Below are 8,046 nucleotides of genomic sequence, written 5' to 3' on the forward strand. Positions count from 1 at the left end.
ATTTGGATTGGAAGGAAACTTAAAGGACCATCTAATTCCAACCCCCCTACCATGGGCAGGGACACCTCCCACCAGACCAGGTTGCTCAAAGCCCCATCCAACCTGGCCTTGAACACTTCCAGGGATGGGGCATCCACAGCTTCTCTGGGCAGCCTGTTCCAGTACCCTACCAATCTCATAGTAAATAATTTTTTCCTAATATCTAATCTTATTCTATCTTCTTTTAGTTTAAAAAAACCATTACCCCTTGTCCTACCCCTACAGTCTCTAACAGTGTCCCTCTCTCTTTCCTGTATGTCCTCTTTAAGTACTGGAAGGCCACTATAAGGTCTGCTCAGAGCCTTCTCTTCTCCAGGCTGAACAACCCAAACTCTGTCTGCCTGTCTTCATAGGAGAGGTGCTCTAGCACTCCAATCATCCTTGTGGCCCTTCTCTGGACCTGCTCTAACAGGTCCATGTTTTTCTTATGCTGGTGGACCCAGAGTTGAACCCAGCACTCCAGGTGGGGTCTCACAACAGTGGAGTAGATGGGGAGAACAATCTCCCTCAACCTGCTGGTCATGCTTCATTTAATGCAGCCCAGGATATGATTGGCATTTCTGGGCTGAAATCACACCTTGCCAATCATGTCTGATTTTCATCCATTCCTCTTCAACTCCTTCTCAGCAAGTCTACTCTCACTCCACTCATTGCAGGATCTTGCACAACCCAGGCAAAGGATCTTGCACTTAGCTTTGTTGAACTTTGTGAGGTTTGCATGGCCTGACATCTCAAGCGTGTCCCTGTGGATGGCATCTCTTCCTTCCAATGTGTCGACTGCACCACTCAGCCTGGTGTTGTCTGCAGGGTCGCTGAGGGTGCATTCAATCCCACTGTCCATGTCACCACTAAAGATATTAAATGTAGAGCTTAGTGATATGGTTTAGTGGAGGACTTGTTAGTGTTAGGTCACTTACACTAGGTGGACTAGGCGATCTTGGTTTGACTAGGTGATCTTGGAGGTCTATTACAACCTAAAAGATTCTGTGTTTCTGTGATTAAATAATACCCATCCCAGTACAGACCCCCAAGGGACACCATTCATCACTGGTCTCCACATGGACAATGAGATGTTAAAAAAGTCCTATATGATTGAGGCAACATGGTTTATGAGCCTCTCACTGCTCTGAGGTTGTCACAATGACTAAACCAGTCAAATTTATACTCAGAATCTTGCTAGGTACAACATGAAACAGTAATGCATTTATCACACAGACATTTATTGGAGTATTGGCTTTTCTCTCGCAAAAGAAATATAAATGTTCATAACTACAAGGAACTGAAGCATGACAAATAAGCCCAGTCAGGAGAACTTGAAGTGAGTTTAAAAAGACCACTGAGTCCCAGATGACACAACAAATGGGTGCAAGTACATATTACACACACTCTGAATATGCTTTAATGTTGTTGCTCCAAATGCCTGCTTGGATGTTTTTCTGGTGTTTTTTTGGCAATTTCTCTTGGCATGAAACTGTGATCTATGTTGAAACAATAAAGGAGACATTGTTAAAATGGAGTCAGTGCATCTGAACCATAACCCCTGCATAACTGTTTCTCTCTTTCACTGGCAACCCACTAATATTGAGGATGCTTTTGGGTGCCTATTCTCTGCTACTGAGGTATTTCCTGTTCCCTCTGGTAAGTGTTTTCATGAAACAAAGAGTCTGAGTAAATGGTCTGTTTAAAGGACTGATCTGTGGTGTCTGGGTATAACAGAGAAATAGATTGATTTACATTCACAATTTGAAGTATGCCTACAACCCAGTTAAGTATTGCTATTCTACCTTCAATAGTTCATGGTATTGTCAACGAATGTGTTATTAGAGCATAAGAGCAACCTCAGCAGGTCAGATGAGAGGATTCTACAGTCCAGAATGCCCTTACCAGTTTTGATCAATAACAAATGCCATCACACAGTAGTACAGGAAAGAGGAAAACATGAGATTTGGAGATCTTTTGGGCACCATACATGTAATATTGTGATATACAAAACTGAATGGTATAGCTTATATAAAAAACTCTCTAATCCAAATGCTGTTGGATTGTTTAATCTTAAGCGAGACTTAAAAGGGAAAAACCATAACATGGCATCCTAAATCTGCATACCAAAAAATATCTGACCTGTATTTGGATCATAAGGTTGAGTATACACATAAGGATTTTTTTTCTTTTTTTTTTTTTTTTTTTTTAACCTGACACAGAAATGTTAATGCCATAGAAGACTAAACTCATTGTAGGATTATTGGCCCAGCAGCCATTATATTAAAATAGGAACAGGAAATGAACAGTCAGGGTTGATATAAATTTATTGAAGGTACACTCTTCTGTGTCTTATCTTTTTGATGTGTGTCTTTTAAAACATCTGGGCCATGCCAAAATCATTTAAAACCAATAACAGATTACACTCTCTCCCACAACTAACTTGTGCCCTTTCAAGGCAGTTGTTAAGAATAAAAAGCATAATGTGAATTTGGATATGGATGGAGGCATAAAGTGCATAAAGTTTATATTTGTTTCACATTGAGAAATAACCTAGGCTGTAAAAGATGTCAGCATCGTTGAGCAAACAGCTTAAAATGTACTTCTTCCAAGGAAAAATGTAAATTTGCCCTACACAGAAGGAAACAATTCTTTGCAGTTAATTTTGACGTGAACATTAATAAACTCAATGGCTACAGAATACTGCAGGGGAATGTGAACACTACTTACCTTGCTACTCTAATGATTAAACTTCCTGCTTGAATACATAAAATTCTATAGTTAAGTGTATTGCATCTGATTTAAGGACCAATGTATATAAATAAGTCTTCATGTCACCCACAGGAGTCTTCATTCTCGTACACAGAAAGTATCATTTCTCCTGTTTATGAATTATAACCCACACAATGCAGCACCTGCAAGACTGTTGAGCTCCTAGTGTTGTCAAAGACGGAAACACTCTCTACCTCAAAGATAATGAACGATACCAGTGTAGCCATATGAGGGTAAAGTCCCGTCTCTGTCTTCTGTAGATAGGTATTGACATATCCTAGTAGAGTCATATGAGGTTGAAAGTGTCACATAGATTCTGTGACAATAAAGCCAAAGTGTTTCTTGGTTAACTAATAGCTTCTAACAATATACTATATATACTGTACACAGATGGAGAAATCTTTTGATTTCTACCAGTACTCATTAAAGCAGAAATTGACCCACAGTGTTTTTGAGATGTTTTAATCCCTCTCCATTTTATCCACAATTATTCAGCATTAAAGGTGATACTTAATGCAGCTAAAATTAATTACTAGCATTAATGAGCTGATTCATATTAACTTAAATATGCAGGTGGATCTCAATTAAACAAAAATAAAACCAAATTTTAAATACCAAGCTCTCAAGATTCCTTTCAGGCTTAGGCAGACTGCTAAATTCAGACCAAATCTGCTTTTTTCCCCACATCTGCTCTCAGTTTACATGCAAAGAACATGAATTTGAAATCAGTGGAATTACGTATGTGTAACTGAGAACAGAATTTGGCCCTTCAGCTGTCTCTGCACCTCTCCTTTCTCATAAAATTTTATTTTTCTTAGCAAATGATTAAAATATGTTCAGTTATGTTCTTGTCCAACATAGATATCTGCTCATTAGGCATCTGTGTTGTGGAGTAAGCTATGGATCAGCAGTAAAACATGAGAGTTTAAACAGATCCCTATAAATGCTGGTTTGTTTCAAGTCCAGCACAGATGTAGAGCTGTTCATCTTCATTTAATAGCTAGTGTATCCCTGAGGTTTTGATATTTAAATGGCATCATTTTCCCTTCTATGCCTCATAATCTTCATATTGCACCTCTTCATTAAATATTACTTCCAGGCCATGATACTCAGCTTACTGTTATTTAATTTTCCTTTTTTTTTTTTTTTTTTTCCCACTACAGCTCTTTCTTCAGAGCCAAAACTGGAGTGTTCTTACAGGCAAAATTTGGTGAAACTCCCACTGAAACTGATGCAGCCTATACTTGGCACTCTGTTTTCATTCAGACAAACTCCTTTTTGTGGCAGCTGGCACACATTTAGCTTAAGGCACCCATGGTCCCCATTTTACTCCCACCAATTAAGACTAAAAAAGGATCTCAGAGCTTGCCCCTCTGTGCATATTTTGCTACTACTCCTTTTGCTAAACCATTTTTTCTTATGAATATCTTTCTGTAAATGTTATATCTGTTAGCACTCCATTCCCTCTTGGTTCAAAGACTGGGTTGCTTTTCAGATCACCTTAAGTACAATATCACAGTGTTTACGTTATATGTTCATAGAACAAGAATTAATTTCCATGACATTTATGCAAACTTCTGGTCTAGATTGTGTAAATTGTACATTCCCTGTGCACAAAGAATGAACCTTACTATATTAGTGAGAATAGTCTGAGCAGTTAAAAGGAAGTATTACTTATTCCAAATTCATGTAAACATATAAGATATCAAAATTAAAGATGATAATGTTTGGATCTTGGGGATTAGGTGGAGGGTAAAAACAAACAATATGAATGTGAAAAAAATGACAAGTTAACCTTAAATTCCCTGCTGGCATCCTTAGCTTGCACGTGTTTGGCAAATATGAAATACTTGAAATATGAGACCTGGCAGTCACATGGTGCCAGACATAGCATTAAAAATATTCTTCCAAATTATTAAAAGGTGTTCTTAGACTGATGCAAAAACAGAGTTCTTCATGCTAAAATATAGCCTTTACATCAAGTATATGCATGTATTACTGTCCTTTAATATTAAAAGAAATTGAGATATATTTATTCACTTGGGACAGACTATACTCACAAAATGCAACTACCAAACAGCTCCAGGTTAAAAAAAAAAAAAAATCGTCTTAAAAATCTTTCATTTTCCCCCATGACACCAACATATAGACAACTGCTACAGCCTGTTGTTGTGGCTCTCTATCTCTCACCAAATCCTCTATGCTTTCTCTTGCCAGAATTTCTTCTATGTTGATCATAAGACAGTTCATTCAATTTCTGTAATCTTATCAGGTTCTAAACTGCATTGATAAACAAAGTATATGTCTTACGTGATTTAAGTCTGCAATTATTTTAACTTTATTTCAAGTTTAGTTTATGTCAGTTCACCTAGAATAAGTGTTTCCATACACAACGTGGTCATTACATGAAATGCTGAAGGTCACTTAGAGGTAAACTTTCCTACTGTGCACAGGATTTATGCACATACACAATCCCATTTGCCTTCTACAGGTATAGTATGGTTCAAGGGGAACTGCTGCCTAAATAATCAAGAAAAATGAAAAGATTCAAAAACTGTACTCATCTAGATGAAAATTCAGTTTCCTTCAAAATATGTAAGTCAGGTAATTTGAAAGTGTCAAAACAGTCTTTTTGGCAATAACAAGAAAAGTCTTCTCTGACATCTTAATTGAATGATCCCTACTCGCATTTAAAACACATATATAATATATATATTTAACTAAGAACACTCAACATCTTTTAATATGGAGTATGGAAACATTTAAATTGTTCAAAATTGGAACATGGTGTTTTAATCTTTTTAAATGAATGTTACGTCTTTTTCGTCTTTTTTTTTTTTTTTTTTTTTCCTTCTATGGGACATTACAGTACATTATGTTCTCTTTCAGAAAGTTACAAAAGAGAAGAGTTTGCCAATTAAACGGACAAGCTAGTTCCCAGCCAGCTTTCTTAATGTGTAGAGATAGGCATGTTAGGTCTTACTAGTCTAGATAGGCTCAGTCTTACTAGTAATATTCTACCTGCAGTTGAGGAATTCTGCAACCAAAACAGTAAAAAACATGAGAGATCGATCATACACTCATGACACAAGACCTCCAGCATATCCTACAAGAAGTTAGTAAGACTGGCATCAAACTACCTAAAACCTACATATAGCTAAGCTGACATTGTCCACAATTATAAGGTCTGAATAAAGAAATACCATGAGTTTCTTATATAAAGGCTGTTCAATGAAAAGTGGAGATAGGTTTCTACGGTGCTTTTTATTGTAGTAACATGCCTCTCCTCTGTCTCAATTACTTGACTTTGCGTTATGTATACACTGATGTCTTTATTTCACAGCTCTGCTCAGCTTAGTCATCTGACAAATGACTGCTGCTATCAGTCTGTGTGCTCCCTGAAAGGCAGGGTGAGGACTGTGCTAACTGAATGCCCTGGTATCAGTATAGCTTCACTCTTATTATATGATAACATTGTGTTTTCATACATCAGACGATGAGTGTCCCTTGGGGATGTAATTCCTCCAACTTCAAGGAATACATAAGTAAATGTTTACCTACTGAAGCTAAAACAACAGAATTTCATAAGACGTCTTTTGGAGTGAGGCTGATGTGCTGTTTGGCCACAAAATTCTCAGGTCAGTGAACCACTGTTTGGATAATTCTTCTCATTCCCAGAAGTATTTGTTAAATCCTGAAGTTGTGTTATTTTGCTCGTCTGTGAAAGTTTTTTAAATGGATAAACTGTGCATGCCTAATTTGCACAAAGCATCTTTATATAAAACTATTAAATGAGGGCACAGAGGCAGTGTGACTGCACAAAGGTGTGATGAAAGCAGTACGACCACAGTCATGTGGGCTGATTGCCCCAGTGCTGACATATACTTAAAGCCATGCAGGCCTGGAGTAAAGCAGGTTGACAGCACTTTTATTAGGTGGTATATCTCCCTTCTGCTCAGAGGATCTCCGTCAGGTAGGCTGAGCATGACAAAGGTTGATGGTTAGTGACAACCACTAGCACCTATAGCACCTGGGCACTGAAGAAATGACCAATTTCCCGTGCTTTGCTTTCTAGTGAGGGCTAAGTGAACAATAGTGTGTGGTGTAATTCCTTTACCAAAAGAAAAATTTTGGAAATATCTGCTTATGCTTCCAAGGCCTGTGGTTATTCATTTGTCTTTAAATGTGCAAAAGCTGATTTAAAGAGGCAGCCAGTGTATGCATGTTTAAAACTTTTTTTTTTTTTTTTTTTTTTCATTATTTTCAAAAGAAGATGAGGGCAATGAGCTATGGAAATGCACCATTTGTCCGCTGTTCTTAAAAGAAACTAAACATGCCCCAGGGAACAACAAAATTCTCTGTTACAGTAACAGTACTGGCTGTAACCCAGCAAATTCTTCGGGGTTTGTAATCCTTCTTCCCCTATGCCTGTAACAAATATGGTAGAAACAATTTATCAGCTGAGAGTGCATTCACTATCCCTGCTTTTCTTCAGAAAACTTCCCAAGGTTCTCTCTGTCATGTATAGCTCAGCATATTGATCCTGATAGCTATAGGTTATCAACAGCCGACTACATGCTGATTTTGATCACTCATTTTTCCCTAGATATTTAATTACTAGAAGATCAGTTTGAGCAAGGCATAGCAAGAGCAACTGTGCACAGACTATCTGGGATGGTCTGCGTAGAAGAAAAGAGTAAACATTGAGCTTAGTGGTAAAAGCTTTTGGAGCACAGAAGAATAAGTATGGGAATAGCAGACTTAGAAACTGTAGGTAGATAGAAATACTAGAAGGAGAGAGGGAGATGCAAGTCCCCTTAACTCTATGATGCAACAATATTGAAGAGTTGTCAGCCTAGCACACAGAAATGCCTACTTATCAAATTAACTTATCTGCTTTACCAACTTCTGTATACTTGAATAGCTGTGCAAACTGGTTATAGACAGATGGAGTCACTGGATGCCAGCACCAACTAAACTTAAAGAACAGCTCAACTCTCACCTATGCTCTCTGTTGAGAGACCAGCCTTCAAGTCTCCATCTCTGACAGGAGGATAGACTAGGGTCAGATTGGACAGAGGTTAAGTGAGAAGGGATGATATTCATGAGTATTAGACATGCATATCTCATATCAATTATCAGCAACTGTTACATATGTAATTGATTATAAAGAAAGTGTAATTAGCTCCATAAAAAGACATACAAGCACCTGTTATAAGGGTATCTAAGATGCTGCTAATTTAACTGGCAAGAAGC

General features: G+C 37.7%; 1 long non-coding RNA gene across 1 annotated transcript in view; it reads left to right on the plus strand.

The window, feature by feature from the left end:
* LOC118162378 overlaps positions 1-5,738 on the plus strand; it is a 59,477-nt gene extending 53,739 nt beyond the window's left edge. Inside the window, exon 3 of the long non-coding RNA XR_004748428.1 lies at positions 5,680-5,738. This is a non-coding gene — a long non-coding RNA (uncharacterized LOC118162378). The remainder of the gene's footprint in view (positions 1-5,679) is intronic.
* The last annotated feature ends 2,308 nt before the right edge of the window (positions 5,739-8,046 follow it).

Source organism: Oxyura jamaicensis, chromosome 2 (genome assembly GCF_011077185.1).
Source record: "Oxyura jamaicensis isolate SHBP4307 breed ruddy duck chromosome 2, BPBGC_Ojam_1.0, whole genome shotgun sequence".
NCBI classification, from domain to species: domain Eukaryota; kingdom Metazoa; phylum Chordata; class Aves; order Anseriformes; family Anatidae; genus Oxyura; species Oxyura jamaicensis.